The 23680-nt window shown below is 42.6% G+C and overlaps 1 protein-coding gene across 3 annotated transcripts in view; it reads left to right on the plus strand.

Annotated features, from left to right (window-relative positions):
• The window catches only part of ABTB3 (ankyrin repeat and BTB domain containing 3), a 389892-nt gene that overhangs the window by 239457 nt on the left and 126755 nt on the right, over window positions 1–23680 (plus strand). The gene's annotated exons all lie outside the window — the stretch shown is intronic.

Consider the following 23680-nt stretch of genomic DNA (forward strand, 5'->3'; position numbering starts at 1 on the left):
ACTTAAACCCAGGCAGTCTGGCTCTGGAGCCTGGGTGCCTAACCACTACTCTGTCTTTTTCTATCACAATTACTGTTTCTATTTCTATTTCCCCTTGCCCATCTTCCCTTCATTCTGTGAGCTTAGGGTGGTAGGGACCAAGTCATTCACTATTCATTAATTCAGCAAATATTTCATGCCCACCAGCTGAAGATATAAAACATGTGAGTATATGAAAAGTACTTAGAAAAGTACTTAGTGCCTGGCACATGGTGGTGTCAGCTGCAGTCATCACCATCATCACCGTCAGCATCAGCATCACCATCTTCACCGTCAGCGTCAGCATCACCATCATCACCGTCAGCATCAGCATCACCATCTTCACCGTCAGCACCAGCATCACCATCTTCACCGTCAGCGTCAGCATCACCATCATCACCATCAGCATCAGCATCACCATCATCACCGTCAGCATCAGAATCACCATCTTCACCGTCAGCACCAGCATCACCATCATCACCGTCATCGTCAGCATCACCATCATCACCGTCAGCGTCAGCATCACCATCTTCACCGTCAGCGTCAGCATCACCATCATCACCGTCAGCGTCAGCATCACCATCATCACCGTCAGCGTCAGCATCACCATCATCACCGTCAGCGTCAGCATCACCATCATCACCGTCAGCATCAGCATCACCATCTTCACCGTCAAAATCAGCATCACCATCATCAGCATCATTACCATCGCCATCATCTTCATCATCTATACCCCCTGCACAAAACCTGGCACTAAGAAGGTTTTCAGTGAATATTTTGTTGAATGCTGGTTGATGAGGCATTTCTCACAATCACTCACATTCCCAGGAGGGACAGCTTTTCTGTGTCAGAAAAATCAATGCTCTTATTCTCTTGAGTCCCCAGAGGAGCCATTTGCCACCATCTCCCTCCCTTGAAGTGGTGGATGCATCCTTCCTTCTCCTGGAAGGGGCTCGGTCCCACCTCAACTCTCTGACCCTAGTGGGCAGGAGTGATTCCCCCTTCTCATGCCAGAACACAGAGCCTGGCCCCACTCTGTAAGCCCCTCTACCTTCCCTCCCCATTAGGAGGACCTTGAATCTTAAGCATATCCCCAAAGCAGAAGACAGTCTCCAAACAGAAACTAAAAAATGAAAGGAGGCTCAACACTAGCCCTCAAGGTCACTTCTTCAATGGGCTGCAGGGGATAAATAAAAAGAGCATCTCTGAAAATAAATGCCAGAGACAATGATCTAAAAGCAGAGAGAGAAGTGTCTGGAAGAACAGAGGAAGAAAGTTATGAAAAATGACACTCTTTGGTCATCTCTATTTCTGCATTAAATGCTGGAATTTACCCAGAGGAGAAAAAAACAAAGGCTGAGAAGGTATTCAGACTGAAAATAGATAGTACAAAGTTTTAAAGTGAAATTAGATGTCTGGACTTCTAGAAAGACAATGTTCATTTCAGAATGGTTCTGTCAGGTGCCCAGCACCCTGAGGAGTTTTGTAAGTCTCAGTCTAATTATAGGGAGCTTTAGTCTCCTGTGTCTGCTGTAACAAATTACTACAAGCTGAGTGTCCTAAACAGCATAAATTTCTTCTCTTACAGTTTGGGAGGTCAGAGTCCAAAATGAGTCTCACTGAGCCAAACCTAAGATGTCAGCTGGGCTGTGTTCCTTTCCAGAGGAAAGGGAAAACCCATTTCCTTGCATTTTTCCAGCTCTAGGGTTGCCCACATTCCTTGGCTTTTGGCCTCCTTCCATCTTCAAGACTAGCTATAGCTGGTCCAGTCTTTCTCACACTGCATCTGTGACACTGACTCTTCTGCCTCCTTCTTCTCCATTTGAAGGACCCTTGTGATTACACTGGACCCACCCAGATAATCCAGAATAGTCTCCTAATCTTAAAATCACTTGATTAGCAACCTTAATTCTATCTGCTACCTTAATTCCTTCCACCCTTGCTATGTAACTTAACTTATTCACAGGTTCAAGGGATTAGGAAGTGGACATCTTTGGGGACCATGACGTTGCCTACCACATAGTATTATGACTGTAGAATTATATGCTAGTTCTTTCAAAATTGGTAATTCATCTGGAATATTTCTCACCCATAAAAAAGAATGAAATAATGCCATTTGCAGCAACATGGATGGACCTAGAGATTATCATACTAAGTGAAGTAAGTCAGAGAGAGAAAGACAAATATCATATGATATCACTTATATGCAGAATCTAAAAAATTGATACAAATGAACTTATTTACAAAACAGAGACTCACAGACATAGAAAACAAACTTATGTTTACCAAAGGGGAAAGGGGGTAGGGATAAATTAGGAGTTTGAGATTAACAGATACACACTACTATATATAAAATAGATGAATAAGGTCCTACTGTGTAGCACAGGGAACTATATTCAATATCTTGTAAAAACCTATAGTGGAAAAGAATCTGAAAAAGTATATATATGAATATGTATATGGATATGTATATATATACACACATGTACATATATAGGATATATATATACATATAGAAAGAAAACTGAATCACTTTGCTGTACATCTGAAACTAACACAACATTGTAAATCAACTGTATTTCAATTTTAAAAAAATGTTTAATTGGTAATTCATCTCTGGAACTGAAAGCGGGTTTTCATTATCCATAAATGGGATTAAACCAAGTTAGTGTGACCTCAGGAGAGTAACTTAACCTCTCTGGATAAACCTGTGTTTTCTCATCTCTAAAATAATGAGTTTAGCGGTAAGCTCTGGTAATGAGCGACTATGGCGTCACTATCTCATGCCCGGGGCCCAGCACACAGTAGGCACTCAGAAGATGTTTGTGCTGACTTGGGAGAGCTGGATTTAGTGGTGTCAGAGGCTTCCCAGCCTTCAAGGTCTGTGGTTTCCTGACTCACAGTTCTAAATAACAGAACAGAACACAGATTTTCAAAATGCGTATTCACATCTGTCAGGAAACTCCTCCCAAGCAGAAGGTGTGTCATTTTTCTCTGTGGCACAAATCTTTGTATAAGAAGGCACCCGATGACACACACACACACAACACAATAAACAGAAGGATGGACAGCTGTGAATGTGTGTGTGTGTATATATATACACGTATACATGTATATATACGTACACACACGGGGGGGAGGGGGAAGAGAGAAGGAGAGAGAGAGAGAGAGAGAGAGAGAGAGAGACAGAGTATGTGTGTGTGTGTGTGTGTGTGTGTGTGTGTGTGTGTATGGTGTTCAGTTTTGTCATCTGTAAGCTAAGAACAAGAATAATAATACCAACCGCAGAAAGATGTTGTATGGATTAAACTAGCAGTTAATAGGGAACTTCCTGGTGGCCCAGCGGTTAGGACTCTGTGCCTTCACTGCCGAGGGCCCGGGTTCAGTCCCTGGTTGGGAACTAAGATCCCACAAGCCGTGCGGTGGGGCCAAATAAATAAATAAATAATAAAATAGTTCATACATGTAAAGAGTGCCTGGCTCGTAACAAGTGCCATATAAAACCTGAACTACTGTTTCTCATCAATATCATGATTCTCCAGCCACAGCACTGAATGGATGTGGACGTTCCATGCGTCGCCCTGCAGTGGGATGAGGCGGGGGTCCCAGCCACTTGGGGAGATCTGGGGCAGCTGCTGAAGGAAGTGGCGTTTACGTTGTGCGTTGAGGAAAGGGGGGGACACGCTCCCTGTCGAAAGCCGAGGGCAGGGCGTTCTGGATGGGAGGAGCCGTGGGGGCACACGTGGAGGTGGAGAGTCCTACTGTGGAGAGTGAGTCCCTCTGTCACTTTGGGAGTGGTATGAAATTCAGCTGGACAGCTAGGTTAGGTAAAGGTCGCAGGGGTGTCTAAACGCCTGGTGAAGAAGTTTCCGTCTTATCCTCTAGGAAGTGGGGAGCCACTGAAGATTGTCCGAGTGGAGAGAGTGGCCATGGGCTTCAGACTTTGCTCTAGGCAGTACGAAACATTTAAAATCACAGAGAAGTAAGTTAGTCCTAAGGCTGCTGTAACAAATTACCGCAAACGGGTTGGTTTAATACAACTGTGAGAGAAATGTATTCTCTCATAGTTCTGGGGGTCAGAAATCTGAAATCAAGGTGTTGGCGGGGTTAGTTCCTACTGCAGGCTCTGAGGATGAGTCTGTGCTGTGCCTTGCTTCCAGCTCCTGGTGGCTGCTGGCCGTCCTTGATCTTCCTTGGCTTGTAGACACATTACTTTAGTCTGTCTCCATCTTCACATGGCCATCTCCCCTCTGTCTCTGTGTCTCGAGTGGCCCTCTGCCTTTGCCTTATTAAGGACATGTCATTTGATTCAGGGCCCAGCCTAAATCCAGGATGATCTCATCTTGAGATCCTGAATTACATTCGCAAGACCCTGTTAACAAATAAAAGATGTCCCGGGCTTAGGACTCAGATTTCTCTCTTGAGGGCCATCATTCAACTTACTACAGATGATTAAATCAATTGTCATATACACACTATTATATATAAAATACATAACCGACAAGGACCTCCTGTATAGCAAAAGGGAACTATAGTCAATATTTTGTAATAACCTATAAGGGAAAAGAATCTGAAAAAAATAGATATATATGTATGTATAACTGAATCACTTTGCGGTACACCTGAAACTAATACAACGTTGTAAATCAACTATACTTCAATTTAGAAAAAGAGAAAAAACAAAAAAAAATAATGTATAATGTAAAAAAACACACACAATTGTCCAGCACATGTCTACACATAAATATACATTCCTGCCATCAGCAGGATAGAGCTATCAGAAGTATGGAAGTGCCATGGAGCCCTGAGTCGTTTGTTTTCTTCCTGTGGTTCTTCTTATCTGTAAAAGTCAATGTGGTGTGTGAGGGCAGGCCTGGTGAGGGGGATGGAGGGAGCAACTGTGATTTGGGTTAACTCAGAGGTTCTCCACCTGGATACACATGAGAGTCACTGGGGAGAACACTGGAAAAATACCAGTGCCTGGGCCCTGCCCCCCTAGAGATTCTGATTTCATTGGTCTGGAGTGGGGACTGGGTGTCAGTACTTTTTAATATTCTCTAAGTTATCCTCACGTGCAGTGCAGTTTGGTTCACTGTGGGTATTTCAATGAGGGCAATATAGAGCCAAGGGAGTGAAAACTGGTTCTTGGGAGGCAAAAAAAGCCCTTAGGATTACAATGGTTTGTGACCCTCCAGATGGCCCCAGCACATAAACAGATACACAGTGTATCGATGCTATTAAAATTCCATGGGGTGGGATGTTGTACAATATAGTATATTAATAGAAAATCTGAGGTACAGGGAGGCCAACGGATCAGGAGACGATTGCCTTGAAAAGGTAGTCTGTTACTCTCAGCTCCCAAGAGGAAGGGCATGCCACACCCGGATGGGGGGGGAATGGGTGGACACAAGGAAGCACGGGGTGGGTCAGCAGGCAGAGGAAGAGGGGGAAACGTGGGCAAGACCCTTTATTGTGGTCTTCAAGCAAAGGAACTGGCGAGGCAGGGTAAACAGATTTAGGATTGGCTAGTTTCAGTGGGCTCAGGGGCAGAGGGGAGTCCCTAATTGTTCTGGTACCTGCTGGCGGCGGGGGTGGGTGGGGGGTGATTAGGGCGGGTGGATAGTGGTCTGGAGCGTGAGAGCCGGTTTAAGGAGGTGATTGTGAGTGTGGGCTCTGGATTGGTTGCTTTGCATTTGAAAAGCACATTCACTAGCAAGTTGTTTGATATCTCTAGGAACTGGCTAACCTTGGGAAGGATTGACCCTCCAGGGTCAGCAAGGGCCCAGATGTCAAAGCATCAGAATATAGAAATAAGAGACATGGTGAATATCGTGGAGGTGTGGGTGGGGGACGGAAGAAAATGTCCAAAAAGACTTCTTGGGCAGAAGGAACCGTAATAAAAAAAGGTTGAAAACATTGAGTTGTATCTGGGCTACATCATAGATTTCTTGATAGAACTCCCAGAACAGGTGCTAGGAGGAAGCATCTCCCTGGAAGCATCCTTATCCACATGTACAGCTGGATAGGGCCCCTCTTCACCAGCAAGGACCATGAGCTTTCTTCCCCAGGGGCCCATGGCCTTGTCAAAAGTGCAGTACCTTTTTTTTTTTTAAGAAGCAAGGAAGGGGCGTGAACCTTGTGCCTTTTTGGTTTTTTTTTTAAATTTTTATATTTATTTTTGGCTGTGTTGGGTCTTCGTTTCTGTGCGAAAGCTTTCTCTAGTTGCGGCAAGCGGAGGCCGCTCTTCATCGCGGTGCGCGGGCCTCTCACTGTCGCGGCCTCTCTTGTTGTGGAGCACAGGCTCCAGACGCGCAGGCTCAGTAGCTGTGGCTCACGGGCCCAGTTGCTCCGCGGCATGTGGGATCTTCCCAGACCAGGGCTCGAACCTGTGTCCCCTGCATTGGCAGGCAGATTCTCAACCACTGCGCCACCAGGGAAGCCCCCTGCAGTACCTTTTAGCAGCAGCGACAAATGAGAATTTACAGTCCTCTTGAGGTTGATTTTGCTCTGTAATCAGCTGCTGAGTTTTTGGCCTAATGGAATTCTAATGTTTTTTTTTTTTTTTTTTTTTTTTTTTTTTTTTTTTTTTTAACATCTTTATTGTAGTATAATTGTTTTACAATAGTGTGTTAGTTTTCCCTCTACAACAAACTAAATCAGTTATACATACACACATGCTCCCACATCTCCTCCCTCTTGCATCACCCTCTCTCCCACCCTCCCTATCCCACCCCCCCAGGCGGTCACACAGCACAGAGGTGATCTCCCTGTGCTATGCAGCAGCTTCCCACCAGCTATCTAATTTACAATTGATAGTGTATATATGTCCCTGCCACTCCCCCACTTCGTCACAGCCCACCCCTCCCCCTCCCCATATCCTCAAGTCCATGCTCGAGTAAGTCTGTGTTTTATTCCCGTCCTACCACTAACCTCTTCATGACATTTTTTTCCCTTAGAGTCCATATATATGTGTTAGCATACGGTATTTGTTTTTCTCCTTCTGACTTACTTCACTCTGTATGACAGACTCCAGGTCCATCCACCTCATTATAAATAACTCAGTTTCATTTCTTTTTATGGCTGAGTAATATTCCATTGTATATATGTGCCACATCTTCTTTATCCATTCATCTGTTGATGGACACTTAGGTTGCTTCCATGTCCTGGCTATTGTAAATAGAGCTGCAATGAACATTTTGGTACATGAGTCTTTCTGAATTATAGTTTTCTCAGGGTATATTCCCAGTAGTGGGATTGCAGGGTCGTATGGTAGTTCTATTTGTAGTTTTTTAAGGAACCTCCATACTGTTCTCCATAGCGGCTGTATCAATTTACATTCCCACCAGCAGTGCAAGAGGGTTCCCTTTTCTCCACACCCTCTCCAGCATTTATTGTTTCTAGAGTTTTTGATGATGGCCAATCTGACCGGTGTGAGATGATATCTCATTGTAGTTTTGATTTGCATTTCTCTAATGATTAATGAGGTTGAGCATTCTTTCATGTGTTTGTTAGCAATCTGTATATCTTCTTTGGAGAAATGTCTATTTAGTTCTTCTGCCCATTTTTGGATTGGGTTGTTTGTTTTTTTGTTATTGAGCTGCATGAGTTGCTTATAAATTTTGGAAATTAATCCTTTGTCAGTTGCTTCATTTGCAAATATTTTCTCCCATTCTGAGGGTTGTCTTTTGGTCTTGTTTATGGTATCCTTTGCTGTGCAAAAGCTTTTAAGTTTCATTAGGTCCCATTTGTTTATTTTTGTTTTTATTTCCATTTCTCTAGGAGGTGGGTCAAAAAGGATCTTACTGTGATTTATGTCATAGAGTGTTCTGCCTATGTTTTCCTCTAAGAGTTTGATAATGTCTGGCCTTACATTTAGGTCTTTAACCCACTTTGAGTTTATTTTTGTGTGTGGTGTTAGGGAGTGTTCTAATTTCATACTTTTACATGTAGCTGTCCAGTTTTCCCAGCACCACTTATTGAAGAGGCTGTCTTTTCTCCACTGTATATCCTTCCCTCCTTTATCAAAGATTTCTAATGTTTTTAAAAGCTAATTTAGTAATCTTTGTATTTTCAACGGATTGTGAAAGCCCTATTAGTTATTTATATTCACTGTACACATGCATGCCTGCAAATGGCAGATTTATGCTTTTATGTGCCATTAACATCTACACTATTGTTAACAGCAGCATTTAGCCAGTTCTCAGAATGTTGGCCTAATCTCCTCTATGCCTGTAGGCACACACACACATACACACACACACACACCTCTGTCATTCTGTGTGGTCAGCCATAGGGTATTTCAACTTATTAAGATCCTAGTGGGGCTTCCCTGGTGGCACAGTGGTTGAGAGTCTTCCTGCCGATGCAGGGGAGGCAGGTTCGTGCCCCGGTCCAGGAAGATCCCACATGCCGTGGAGCGGCTGGGCCCGTGAGCCATGGCTGCTGAGCCTGTGCGCCCGGAGCCTGTGCTCCGCAACGGGAGAGGTCACAGCAGTGAGAGGCCCGCGTACCGCAAAAAAAAAAAAAAAAAGTTTCTAGTGAATGGTTCCTCACTATATCATATCAAATAAGTGATAATTCTATAGTCACCAGGCTATTTAATTAAAGATAATCAGTCTTTGAAGACTTAGATTACAGTTAAATATACTTAACACTAAAGCTCAGTTGAACATGATTTAATCTTTCTTGGGTGATTCAGGATCTTACAGGTCTTGGGGGCCTTTGTTATGAATATAAACGATCTTCATGCCTTACTCTGCAGAAGTTCCATTGGAAAGAAATTTCCAGTTGAAATCCTGCCAAATACACAGAATTTCATTGTAGAAGGTACCCTCGCAATTACCTGGAAATGGTTTCTAGACATCCCAGGGATGACAAATCTGTGAATATTTGTCCTTGCCATAAAATGTTCTGACTGCTTCTGTGAAATCCGTTTTCCAGCCCCCTTTTCTTTCTCTATCAGGGAGAAATTCTCCGTGGGGTGCTACTGTATCATTAACACCATTCTTTAAAATGTACTAATCTTTCTTTTCCATCAAGAACTCTACCCAGGACTCATTCATTAATTCAACTTGTGTTTAGCAAGGAAGTCTCAGTGAGACACAGTAGAATTGAAGAGTTGGCAGAAGAGAAGGGTACAGCTAAATTTGTTTCAGGGCACATACTGTATATTCAAATAATGAATCCAGAAAGTTTCTTAAATGGATATATACGTCCTTACCACTCCTCCTGCCTATCATTTCCTTCCTTCTTTTTCTAGTGTGATCACCTTTACTAGTTGAAACATATTCAAATACTTAATGATTCAGAATTTAAATTAATCTGGGAAAGAAACAGCTAAAAATAGCCCCAACGTACGTTGTAAAAAGAAAAGGCAAAAACTGATAGAACTGCATGGAGAAATAGATAAATCCACTCTAATTGTTGGAGACTTTAACACCCCTCTATCAGAAATGGACAGATCCAACTGGTAGAAAATCAATAAGGACATAGTCGAACTAAGCACTATCAAACAACTGGATACAATGGACATCTATAAACTACTTCATCCAACAACAGAATACACATTCTTCTCAAGCTTACATGGAACATTCACCAAGATAGACCATATTCTGGGACATGAAACACACCTTAACAACTTTAAAAGAATAGAAATCATACAATGTCTGTTTCTCAGACCACAGTGAAATTAAACTAGAAATCAATAACAGAGTGATAGCTGGAAAATCCCAAATACTTGGAGGTTAAACAACACACTTCTGAATAACACATGGGTCAAAGAAAAAAATATCTCAAGAGAAGTTTTAAAAATATTTTGAACTAAGTGAAAACATAACATAAAAATCTGTGGGATGCAGAAAAAGCAGTGCTTGGAGGGAAATTTATAGCAGTAAATTCATGCATTAAAAAAGAAGAAAGATGTAAAATCAAGAATCTAAGTTTTCACATTAGGAAACTAGAAAGAGAAGAGAGCAAATTAAATCAAAAGTAAGCAAATGAAAAGAAATGATAAGAATTAGAGCAGAAATCAATTAAAAACAGGAAATGAACAGAGAAAATCGATGAAACCAAAAGCTGCGTCTTTGAAAATATTGATGAAATTGATGAACCTCTAGCCAGGCTAACTAAGAAGAAAAGAGAAATTACTAATATCAGAAATGAAAAAGGGTATATCACTATAGATCCCATGGACATTAAAAGAATAATAAAAAATACTATGAACAACTCTGTGCTCACAAATTTGATAACTTAGGTGAAAGGTACCAATTCCCTGAGAGACCCAATCTACCAAGACTCACACAAGAAGAAATAGATGATCTAAATAGACCTATATCTATTTAAGAAATTGAATCAACAGTTAATAACCTTCCAAAACAGAAAGCATCAGGCCCAGATAGTGAATGCTACCAAACATTTAAGGAAGAAATTATACCAATTCTCTACAACCTCTTTCAGAAGATAAAAGCAGAGGGAATACTTCCTAACTCATTCTATGAATCTAGTATTACACTAATACCAAAACCAGACAACAATATTACAAGAAAACTACAGATGAATATCTCTTGTGAACATAGATGCAAAAATCCTGAACAAAATGTTAGTAAACCAAATCCAATAATGCATAAAAAGAACTTATCAGAGTCCTTCAAAGCACCAGGAGTTTTCTTACCTCTGTGCCTTGGCTTTTTCTGCTCCCTCTGCTTTGCCCTTTCCTATACTCTTCTCTTCCCCACCCCCCACCCAATTCACCTAGTGAACATCAGCTCATCTTTTAGTACTGATCCTAGGACAGTTCATCTATGAATCCTTTCCTGACACACCACTCAGGTAGAATATCCAATTTCTACTTGTGCTGTTAGCGTAGCATGTACGAGCTTCTGTTACAGCACCGGTGACAATCATAAGCATCTGTACTTATCCCACTAGATTATGAATTTCTTAAGGAGAGGGTCTGTCTCTTACTTTTCATTATAGTCCCAGGCTGGCACCTTATATGGGATGGATGGATGGATGGATGGAAGGAAGGGTAGGTGGATGGATAATTAGATAAATGAATGGAAGTTAAGCTCCATGAGAGCAGCTACTCTGTATTGTCTTCTGCTGTATCTCCATCGTTTAGCACAATGTGTAGCACACAGCAGATGCTCAAAAATTAATTAATTACCCTTTAATTAATTAAAGGATGATCCAATTTAAAAGTGGAAGTTCGATCCTTCTCAAACTCTTCCAAAATATAGCAGAGGGAGGAACACTCCCAAACTCATTCTACGAGACCACCATCACTCTAATACCAAAACCAGACAAAGATGTGTCACAAAGAAAGAAAACTACAGGCCAATATCACTGATGAACATAGATGCAAAAATCCTCAACAAAATACTAGCAAACAGAATCCAACAGCACATTAAAAGGATCATACATTATGATCAAGTGGGGTTTATCCCAGGGATGCAAGGATTCTTTAATATATGCAAATCAATCAATGTGATACACCATATTAACAAAATGAAGGAGAAAAACCCTATGATAATTTCAATAGATGCAGAGAAAGCTTTTGACAAAATTCAACACCATTTGTGATAAAATCCCTCCAGAAAGTAGGCATAGAGGGAACTTTCCTCAACATAATAAAGGCCATATATGACAAACCCACAGCCAACATCGTTCTAAATGGTGAAAAACTGAAACCATTTCCACTAAGGCCAGGAACAAGACAAGGTTGCCCACTCTCACCACTATTATTCAACATAGTTTTGGAAGTTTTAGCCATAGCAATTAGAGAAGAAAAAGAAATAAAAGTAATCCAAATTGGAAAAGAAGAAGTAAATCTGTGACTGTTTGCAGATGACATGATGCTATACATAGAGAATCCTAAGGATGCTACCAGAAAACTACTAGGGCTAATCAATGAATTTGGTAAAGTAGCAGGATACAAAATTAATGCACAGAAATCTCTTGCATTCCTATACACTAATGATGAAAAATCTGAAAATAAAATTAAGAAAACACTCCCATTTACCACTGCAACAAAAAGAATAAAATATCTAGGAATAAACCTACCTAAGGAGACAATAGACTTGTATGCAGAAAACTATAAGACACTGATGAAAGAAATGAAAGATGATACAAATAGATGGAGAGATATACCATGTTCTTGGATTGGAAGAATCAACATTGTGAAAATGACTCTACTACCCAAAGCAATCTACAGTTTCAATGCAATCCCAATCAAATTACCACTGGCATTTTTCACAGAACTAGAACAAAAAATTTCACAATTTGTGTGGAAACACAAAAGACCCCAAATAGCCAAAGCAATCTTGAGAAAGAAAAATGGAGCTGGAGGAATCAGGCTCCCTGACTTCAGACTATATTACAAGGCTACAGTAATCAAGACAGTATGTGGTACTGGCACAAAAACAGAAATATAGATCAATGGAACAGGATAGAAAGCCCAGAGATAAACCCACACACATATGGTCACCTTATCTTTGATAAAGGAGGGAAGGATATACAGTGGAGAAAAGACAACCTCTTCAATAAGTGGTGCTGGGAAAACTGGACAGCTACATGTAAAAGTATGAAATTAGAACACTCCCTAACACCACACACAAAAATAAACTCAAAGTGGGTTAAAGACCTAAATGTAAGGCCAGACATTATCAAACTCTTAGAGGAAAACATAGGCAGAACACTCGATGACATAAATTACAGCAAGATCCTTTTTGACCCACCTCCTAGAGAAATGGAAATAAAAACAAAAATAAATAAATGGGACCTAATGAAACTTAAAAGCTTTTGCACAGTAAAGGAAACCATAAACAAGATGAAAAGACAACCCTCAGAATGGGAGAAAATATTTGCAAATGAAGCAACTGACAAAGGATTAATATCCAAAATTTATAAGCAACTCATGCAGCTCAATAACAAAAAATCAAACAACCCAATCCAAAAATGGGCAGAAGAACTAAATAGACATTTCTCCAAAGATATACAGATTGCCAACAAACACATGAAAGAATGCTCAACATCATTAATCACTAGAGAAATGCAAGTCAAAACTACAATGAGATATCATCTCACACCGGTCAGATTGGCCTTCATCAAAAACTCTAGAAACAATAAATGCTGGAGAGGGTGTGGAGAAAAGGGAACACTCTTGCACTGCTGGTGGGAATGTAAATTGATACAGCCACTATGGAGAACAGTATGGGAGTTCCTTAAAAAACTAAAAATAGAACTACCATACGACCCAGCAATCCCACTACTGGGCATATACCCTGAGAAAACCATAATTCAAAAAGAGTCATGTACCAAAATGTTCATTGCATCTCTATTTACAGTAGCCAGGACATGGAAGCAACCTAAATGTCCATCAACAAATGAATGGATAAAGAATATGTGGCACATATATACAATGGAATATTACTCAGCCATAAAAAGAAATGAAACTGAGCTATTTGTAGTGAGGTGGATGGACCTAGATACTGTCATACAGAGGGAAGTAAGTCAGAAAGAGAAAAACAAATACCGTATGCTAAGACATATATATGGAATCTAAAAAAAAAAGAAAAAGAAAATAAATTGTCAGAAAAACCTAGGGGCAAGACGGGAATAAAGATGCAGACCTATTAGAGAATGGACTTGAGGATACGAGGAGGGGGAAGGGTAAGCTGGGACAAAGTGAGAGAGTGGTATGGACATATATACACTACCAAATGTAAAATAGATAGCTAGTGGGAAGCAGCCGCATAGCACAGGGAGATCAGCTCGGTGGTTTGTGACCACCTAGAGGGGTGGGATAGGGAGGGTGGGAGGGAGGGAGATGCAAGAGGGAAGAGATATGGGGATATATGTATATGTATAACTGATTCACTTTGTCATAAAGCAGAAACTAATGCACCATTGTAAAGCAATTATACTCTAATAAAGATGTTAAAAAATAAAAAAATAAAAATAAATAAAAGTGGAAGTTCGGATGGATGGATAAATGAATGGTTGAATGGATGAACTGATTAGTGCATTTAAATTATAAGTATTCAAGAAGAAGATGCATGGCCAGCTTGATGTAGAGCAAGAAAGTCTCCATAGTCCCAAAAGCTGCCTCCTCATTGTTTTATTCTGGCCTGTTGCCATATGTTAATTGAAATGTCAAAGACTGGTTTTTCACTCAAAATACTCTAACACACAGCTTCCCTGTCAGTAGCACCCAGTGCTGAGTTTTATCACCACCACATGAAACTATGACCACGAGTGTCGCTGCTATATAACACTGGTAAACAAGGGAGACAGATGCTTTTCAGAAAACTCCCAGATAGCCACAGTCCATGGTCCTGGGAGCCAGATGATCTTCAAAATGTGATCAACCTCTGACATTCCCAAGACCTAGCTGGAGGTGGAAAATACCTCTTAGGAGGAGTCAGGGACTGAAGCAGAAACTCACAAGCCCTGCAGAGCCCCAGGTGCACTTCACTACAAAGGTTAGAAAACTGGGGAAATGAGTCTTTCTCTCTCCTCTTAAGCCCCTGCGAGATGGATGTAGCTCAGAACTCTATAGGGAAAGTTGCAAGGATAATGAAATAAAGACAGAATGCTGGGAGAGGAGGGAGGGCACAGGAAGTAACCAACAATCTTGTAAGGATGTTTAACTGTGCTTGCTAGTGACAGGGAAGAGGAAAGAGAGGCGGGAAAGCACAAACCACAGTGGGGCTTACATGACAAGGCTTTACATCATGGGAGGTCAGGAGAGAGAGCAGGAAAGCCTGTACAGCATCTCCACGTGGGTGTCCAGTGGGTGTCTCAAGTTAAACATAACCAGAACTGAACTCCTGATCTTTACCCCAAACTTGACCCTCCTGCAATGTTCCCTATTTCAGTAAATGGTAAACCCCTCCTTTCAATCAGGCAGGTCAAAAACCTTGGATTTGTTCTTGCCTCCTTTTTTTTCTTACACCTTACACCCATTTGGCCACTGTATCAGCTTTTCCTTCACTTTTCTTTTTTAAGATTTTTTTTTTGATGCAGACCATTTTTTAAGACTTTATTGAATTTGTTACAATATTGCTTCTGTTTTATGTTTTGGTTTTTTTGTCTGCAAGGCATGGGGGGATCTTAGCTCCCCAACCAGGGATTGAACCTGCACCCCCTGCATTGGAAGGCGGAGTCTCAACCACTGGACTGCCAGGGAAGTCCCCTCCTTCACTTTTCTAGCATCTCCACCATAACTACTCTGGTTCTGCCCTAGCCACTGCCTACAGTCTGTTCTCAACCCACCAGCTGGAGTGACCCTCAAAAAAGGTCAGGTCACATCCCTCCAAAACTCCAAACCCTCCAGTGGCTCCCATCTTGCTCAGAGTAAAAGCTAAAGTCCAGAGTCGCCTACGAGACTCCACCGGTCCTCCTTCATCACTTCTCTGACCTTATCACCTACTGCTTTCCCCTCACTTTCTCTGTTCCTTCCTCTAACAAGCCAAACCCACCCCCTCAGACCTTTGCCCTCACATCCCCCCGCTCTGCCCCCAAGATATCAGCCCTGCTCCCATGTTCACTTCCATCAAGTCTCTCTTTGAATGTCCCTTCTCCGTGTGACGCCGCTACCCCACCCAGCACTCCCCATCCTCCTTTCCTGCTCTGTTTTTCTCCATGGCACTTACCACCCAGCTGGCTACATATTCTAATTCTGTATTTGGAACACACATACCAAGAGGGCAAGAATTTCCAGTATTTTGCTACTGGATCCTCAGTACCTAGAACTGTACCTAGCACCTAGTAGGAGCTCAGCTAATACTCACTGAATGAATGAATGAACAGAGTATTTTCCCTTTGTTTTTCTGCAGCTTTTCTTATTTATGCCATCAGTGGTAGAGCCGCACCATCACCCCTGTGTCCCTGTGTGCCACGCACCATGTACAATGCCTTAATAACATCATGGCTGCCTCTGTGCCCTGCTCTAAAGGCTGACACTCCCTGACCTAGACTTCAATTACTCTCCTTCACTCCTGAGCTGACTGCGAGGGAAAGCTGGCTGCATCTGGCTCACATGGGGAGGGCCGCGTGTGGGGTCACCTTGTACTACTTCCTCCTTCGTGACCTCCCCCCCGCCAATCCCCACCTTGTCCCTGCCTCTCTGCCTCAGTGTCCAGCATGCACACCGAGTGCAGTTTTCTTACTGTCTCAGGATTTCCTCTCTGGACTGAGAGCTTCCTAAGAACAGGAACTTCTTTGAGTCTTGAGATCTCAAAAGTGGCATTTGAGTTGGGCCTTGGAGGATGAACATGAACTTGCTGGGCACCCGTCAGAAATGGAGATAATAGGTATAGGGATGAGGGAGGGGAAGACATGGACATCGTGGGTGTCAACCACTCTTTCTAGAATTTCAGCTGAGAAAAGGGAAGAGAGAGAAACAGGGTAGCTGGAAGGTAAAGGTTTAGTTTTTAAGTCCAAACTTTTTTTGGCCCAATGCCCCCAATGGTCCACCCCTACCTCCCGGTCCAGCCCCTTCTCCCAACTTCTGCACCCTCTTGTACCCTCTGTTCCAGCCACTCTTATATGCAAAGCACATACCTCTGGGCCTTTGCTTTTCCTTGGAATGTCCTTCTCTAATCATCATCATCTTTATAATCATGATCATATTTGTTGAGCTATTTATAGGGTCCAAGATTTACATGTATTAACTCATTTGATCTTCCAGTGGTCTTACAAGCATTGTACAATGACCATTCCCATATTATTCACAAGGAAACGGAGGTACAGAGAGGCTAAATAGCATCCCTGGGCAACATTGCTGTGAAGTAGCACAGATGCAATTCAACCTGAACGTTCATTCGGGCTCCAGAATCCACACTCTTTCAACTCTGCTGTAAGGCATCTGCTTCCCCAGGTCCCCTAAGCTCCCCTGGGAAGCTGCCCTGAAGCTCCCAGGCCAACTTGGGTTCACCCACTGCGCTCCACGGGGACTTCATGCACGTCTCTGCTCTGGTGTTTCTCCCATAGTGGTTCAGTTGGTGGGGGGTCTGTCTCCCCTGCCAACCGGGAGCCTTTGAGAACAGAAATGTGTCCTACTGTCTTCGTGGTGCTCAGTATCGGTGGTTGAGTGAATGAATGATCCATAGATATCTTCATATTCTTTTAAGGTTGGCATGCTTATTCCTCCTGTGTACTTCAGCCTCCACGGATGGGCATGTTATAGAACCCATCCCTGAAAATTCTCCATCTTTGTGTTTTCTGCCTCTTATTTCTTTTGATGGTTTGGCTTCAGACTTCCTAAGAACTTTCCCTTTGAATGTAATTCATTATGGGGCGGCGGGGGGCAGGGCACGGAAATGAACCATGGTCTGGATGTATCCTAATTGGAGTACGGCGGGCCTCTCACAGATGAATGTGCTTGCCAAGCCAGTCCTGAATTTGTTTCCCACTGCCAAGTCTCTTAAAATAAAAAGGAATTTCCAAGCCGCTTGTGCAAACATTTTAAAAAATCTGATAACTTCCTATCTTGTTTCTTAATAAACTGAACAGTAAAAGAAAACACTCTGGCACCGTGTTATTGAATTTCTAAATCTTTACTTTCAAAGAACGTCACTTAGATTATTAGCAAACATTTATCCACCCCCTTTGTTGTGACAGGTTGTCCATGTAGATTATCCCGTTACAGGCTCCCAACCTTGCTAGGAGGTAGATAGCATCAAACATGTTACAGAGGGAGAAACAGAGACTCAGAGAGCCAAGTGGCCAAGCCCCAGGCCACACAGCTGGAAGACGGCAAGGCGGGAATCTGAACCCAGCCAGGTCTGTCCGGTGCCAGTACGCGGGCTGGTCTGCTGCACCCCAGCTGCTTCCTTCCCGTTTCTTAAAGCTGGGACTGGTGCCAGGACGCTCCACTTTAAATTCTGGGGATAACTTAGCAGAAAACAAAGCCTAGCCTGGCAAGCAGGACATAGGAGAGTCTGTTCCCTTCTCACAGCCAGAGACAGGCAAGGCAGAACCCCAGCCTGGGTGAGGGTGCCAAGACCTACGTAGCCTCCTCCTCCACCATCACCACCGTCAACATCAAAGGGAGAATGGATGAGTGCTGCTGGCTGTCTTATTTGGTTTTCTCTCGGTGGGTAAATAGCAACCTAGTCCAGTGATAGCATGGAGACACAGAAAAAAGCTGAGAGGAGAAAAAGGATGACGCGGTTATATTTGCCAAGGAGCCATCCAATCATACAGGAAGGTAGGCATTCAGGGAGGCAGAATTGCCCTGATCGCCCCATCGGAGACAGAATGCCAGATGTGGTTGGTCCAGGGGCGCACCCAGAGGAGCGGTTTTCATATTTTCTGTTCTGAATGCCCTAACCAAAAAGTTGTCTGTCTCCATTCGCACAAGGTTTTGGAAAGATGATCTGCAAGACTATTTGAATCCAGACATTAAATAAACAAAACTGCACATTTGTGGGAACAGGCCATTTAGTAGACGCTTACTATAGGCTGGAGGCCTTAAATATTTATCTAGTTTAATCACTGCGATAAACTGATGCAGTAGATATTTTAACCCCTCTTTGCAGACACAGACGCTGACTGGGGATCTGGGAAGTGCTTTGTCCAGGTTGCCCAGGGGACGGGGCAGGACCGGAGCCTGGCTCTGTCAAGAGCCCGTGGTCATGCCTGGCCCCTCTGTCCCACCTACAGCCAGTCAGTCCCGGGTTGTTTATGGCTGGAAATGCAGACATCCAATGGCATTGTTTCATCCTCTTTTAGCACTGCCCAACCCCTTGAAAAATGTGAATGGATTTTCCCTTAGACAATGTACAACCCACCCAAAGTAATAGATTTCAGTAAGACCATGACCCCTTCAACATAGTGGACCCTCCCCTGTGATCACCTGCTTTCCGGGGGAATTATTTCCTTTAGGTCCAAAGTCATATTTGAACCTTAGGTTCCCCCTGTTTTTAGACTTGAGTCTTAATCACCAGGCTGTGGCTGTCCTTGGCTCCAGTAATGGAAATTTCTGAGTGGTCCAAAATGGAGGCCTGCAGCTAACACTAAAATATAATACTGGGACATTCTTAATGACTTAGTTGGTTTTTGTACAAAAAAAAATGACTCTAGTTTATGTGTGTACCCCATATAAAGTCCTCAAAACAAAAGAAAAGAAAAAAAAGGAAAAACCTGGTATATAATCTTTGCATAATAGATTAATTATAGATTTCCCAAATCCTAGTACTCTAGCTTTCAAAGCTTCTTGGAATAATTATATTTTCACATTTAAATTTCATAACCCTCTAAAAGAAGGAGGAATAATTCTGAGGGAAATTATTTATTCTTATGATGAAGCATAAAGTAGTCCAAAGCTGGGCTTATACACAGTAACTGACTTTCATCTCAGTTAACATATGTCGAGCACGTACTATTGCTCAGCACATGCAAAGTAAGTTCTTTAGTACACATTGTCTCACTTCACCCCCACCTGCAGCAGCGCCATGAGGGAGGCAAGGCCATTCCTCTCACTCCCATTTCACAGAAGAGGAAACTGAGGTCCAGAGAGGCTCTGTGACCTGCCCAAGGTTAAACATGGGTGGGAAGTGGCAGAGCCAGGACTGAAGCTCTGGGTTCCAGACTCCATGTCCCGTTTGCTGGTGCCTCAATCAACAAGTGAAGCGATGTTTCAGATACAGGCCTGGGTTAAGAACTTGCTGCACGTAATGCAATTACCAAGAAAGCAATCCTGTGAGCACATGTCAGGGCCATTCGTACTTCATCCTCCCTGACATTCAGGGCTCACTCACAGGTCTCCTTTGCTGTGAAGACCGTGATCACCACCCCGGCCCCCAGCGGAGGCCCTCATCCCCTGAACGTCGGGTCACTTGTCACGCTGGGTCGTGGTCATCTGGTGTCATTTGCCGTGAGCATTTTTAAGGGTAGTAAATCTCTGAATTAAGAGTCAGGAACGTCAGAGGCGTCAGATGAGGGATTGGCCCAACGTTCATTGCCGTGGCAACGGCTACTTGCCTTGGCCTCTGACCAGATGTCTGGGCAGGTGAGCAAGCAGGAGGAAACAAAGGTGACTCAGGGCGTCCCTGCCTGGTGTGATAGGGCGATGACTCAGCTGTTAAGAGAAAAGGACAGGCAGGAGGCCAGCCTTGGATGGTGGGCATTTCTGTGAAGGTCTTGTCTTTCCTGAAAAGCTGAGGGTTCCTGAAGTGCTTGGATCGCCTCTCAGCCATCTCTATGTCCCGTGTGGAGCCCGGCCCAGTGCTAAGTAGTGTCCAGTAAATCGTCAATCTGTATTGTCCAATTAATGCCAAGTTGTGAACTGGCCCAGCCCATAGTGTTTTTCAAACTGCTAGTCGTGACCCACTAGTGGACCATGAAATCACTTCTGGTGCTGCAGACAGCATTTTTTACTGGTAAGATAGAAAAGAAGTGAAAAGGAAAAAAATGAGAGTGCCTCATACATAGTAAGGATCAGTATTGTTTTTCATGAACTTTTTTCATGGAAAGCATGAAAAATGTGTGTAGTAGTGGTGGCGGTGATGGTGTGTGTGTGTGTGTGTGTGTGTGTGTGTGTGTGTGTACTGGGTCATGATGTAAAATACATTCTTTTTTTTGTAGTTTTAAAAAATTTTTATTGGAGTATAGTTGCTTTGCAGTATTGTGTTACTTTCGACTGTACAGCAAAGTGAATCCACTATATGTACACATATATCCCCTCTTTTTTGGATTTCCTTCCCATTTAGGTCACCACAGAGCACTGAGTAGAGTTCCATGTGCTATACAGTAGGTTCTGATTCGTTATCTATTTTATGCATAGTGTCAGAAGTATATATACTGTAGCAATAGTGTATATACTATATCAATCCCAATCTCCCAATCCATCCTACCACCACCCCTTTCCCCCTTGGTATCCATACATTTGTTCTCTATGTCTGTGTCTCTATTTCTGCTTTGTAAATTAGATTGTCTATATCAATGTTTTCAGATTCCACATATATACGTTAATATACAATATTTATTTTTCTCTTTCTGACTTATTTCACTTTGTATGACAGTCTCTAGGTCCATCTACATCTCTACAAATGACCCAATTTCATTTCTTTTTATGACTGAGTAATATTCCATTGTATATATGTACCACATCTTCTTTATCCATTCCTCTGTTGATGGACATTTAGGTTGTTTCCATGTCCTGGCTATTGTAAATAGTGCTGCAATGAACACTGGGGTGCATGTGTTTTTGAATTATGGTTTTCTCAGGGTATATGCTCAGTAGTGAGATTGCTGGGTCATATGGTAATTCTATTTTTAGTTTTTTAAGGAACCTCCATACTGTTCTCCATAGTGGCTGTACCAATTTACATTCCCACCAATAGTGCAAGAGGGTTCCCTTTTCTCCACACCTGCGCCAGCATTTATTGTTTGTAGATTTTGTGATGATGGCCTTTCTGACCAGGGTGAGGTGATACCTCATTGTAGTTTTGATTTGCATTTCTCTAATAATTAGTGATATTGAGCATCTTTTCATATCCTTGTTGACCATCTGTATGTCTTCTTTGGAGAAATGTCTGTTTAGGTCTTCTGCCCATTTTTGGACTGAGTTGTTTGTTTTTTTGATATTGAGCTGCATGAGCTGTTTTTATATTTTGGAGATTAATCCTTTGTCAGTTGCTTCATTTGTAAATGTTTTCTCCCATTCTGAGGGGAGAAAACATTTGCATTTTCTCCCATTTTTGTCTTGTTTATGGTTTCCTTTGGTGTGCAAAAGCTTTTAAGTTTAATTAGTAAAATACATTCTTATTGAGTCTAAAATTTTTGAAAAACAATGGGTAGAGAACAATCTCAGTAACTTAACTTGACCAGCTTCCTGATTATGGGAACATGAAAATCTAATGGTCATTTGCCTTGTTCATCCATTTATTCATTATTCATAAAACAAAATCTACTATGGTTGCCTTCTCCACCGTGTCAGCCTGTTAGGCGTGAAGGTGAAACATTCAGAACAAGTGACTGGTTCAGTGTGGCTGGAGCCACTAATTAGGCAGCAGGGGCCAGAGGAGGTGTGTGATGGGTGCCGCCTCACGCCTGCCCATCTTCAAAGGAGAAGCCTTTGGTTACCATCTTTATTGGAGTATAATTTCTTTACAATGGTGTGTTAGTTTCTGCTTTGTAACAAAGTGAATCAGTTATACATGTACTTATGACCCCATATCTCTTCCCTCTTGAGTCTCCCTCCCTCCCACCCCTCTAGGTGGTCACAAAGCACTACCAAACGTAAAATAGATAGCTAGTGGGAAGCAGCCACAGAGCACAGGGAGGTCAGCTCTGTGCTTTGTGGACTTGAATTTTGACCTTTGTGTTCTGTCTGTCCCCTCACCCTGACAGGGGACTTAAATAATTCAGCACCTGTATATTGATACTGCTTTATTGTACCCCAGTTGTTCTGTCACTGGCAATCTTGTTTCTCCAGTGAGTTTATACTTGAATACGTCTTCTGCTTCTTTTCCATCTCCTAGCAGGATTTGGGAATACTGTAGGCATTCAATAAGTGCTTCCTACTTATTGACAACTACTTTTGTTCAGGTCCCTGCTAAGATATCCCTTTATTCCTCATCTTCTCTTACCATAGAGCAGGTCTCATTTGGCTTTGTGGTTATGTGTGTAACAGTCCATCTCCTGCACTTAGACTGTGAGCCCATTGAGAACAGGGAGTATGTGTATTCTGTCCATCACTGTATCCTCAGCCCCTAACTTAGCACAATGCCTGCCTTGTTCATTGTCTCCTCAGTGATTGACACTTGGTAGGTGTATCTGTTAGTTATCACCATAATAATGCTGAGTAGCAAATAACCCCAGTGACATATGAAATTAGCATTTGCTTTTGTGGGGGCAGCTCTAAGCTGCAGATTGTTACTGCATTGGCTCTGTCTGTCTCTCACCTTTCTTAGACCAGCAGGCTAACCAGGGTGTGTTTTTCACATAACAATGGCAAAAACATGAAAGAGCAAGTTCAGCCACACAGGTGCTTTTCAGGCCTTTGGTTCCATCATGTCTCTTAATATACCTTTGGCCGAAGTTCGTCAAGCCCGAAGTCAAGGAGCAAGAAAGCACACTCTGCCCACGGAGGCTGGGGAGGATATGGGAACGGTGATTATTTCTGAATAATCAACCAAAGTAAGTTCTCAGGTTCTCGCTAAATGTTCATGGAATGGAAAGGACGGGATGAAAATAATTGGATTCCAGGGATTTCCCATGGGTATTCACCATACAAGTTACAAAAGTCCATGGGGACTTTTCACCTCCTGACATATAGCTCTACGGAGAAAGCCAGGGCCTTGTCTAACAGATAACAGCCCAGCCACCCAGAGTTAAATTTGCTGGGCAAGTAAAGCAAGCTCTCAGAAGAATCCCAGCAGAGACTTCCTCCAGGGCACTTGGGGAGGCAACTGCCTCTGGGACAGAGAGTGGGACAGTGACCGCTGGTTTCTCTGCGTGGAAGGAATCCCTGCGAGCTCTGGGGAGATGATTTTCTTTTGTGTCCTTTGGAAATGTGTGCATACAGACGGATGCCACCATGTTTGTTAAAATCAGCAAAAGACCTTTTAAAAGAGCTAGACAACATTTCTAAGAGGATTCAGAGCCTTGGTTCCCATGTTGGCTTTGTGGTACCAGCCCTGGTGTGGTTTGAGGC

The sequence above is a fragment of the Kogia breviceps genome, chromosome 12 (assembly GCF_026419965.1).
Source record: "Kogia breviceps isolate mKogBre1 chromosome 12, mKogBre1 haplotype 1, whole genome shotgun sequence".
Lineage (NCBI taxonomy): Eukaryota > Metazoa > Chordata > Mammalia > Artiodactyla > Physeteridae > Kogia > Kogia breviceps.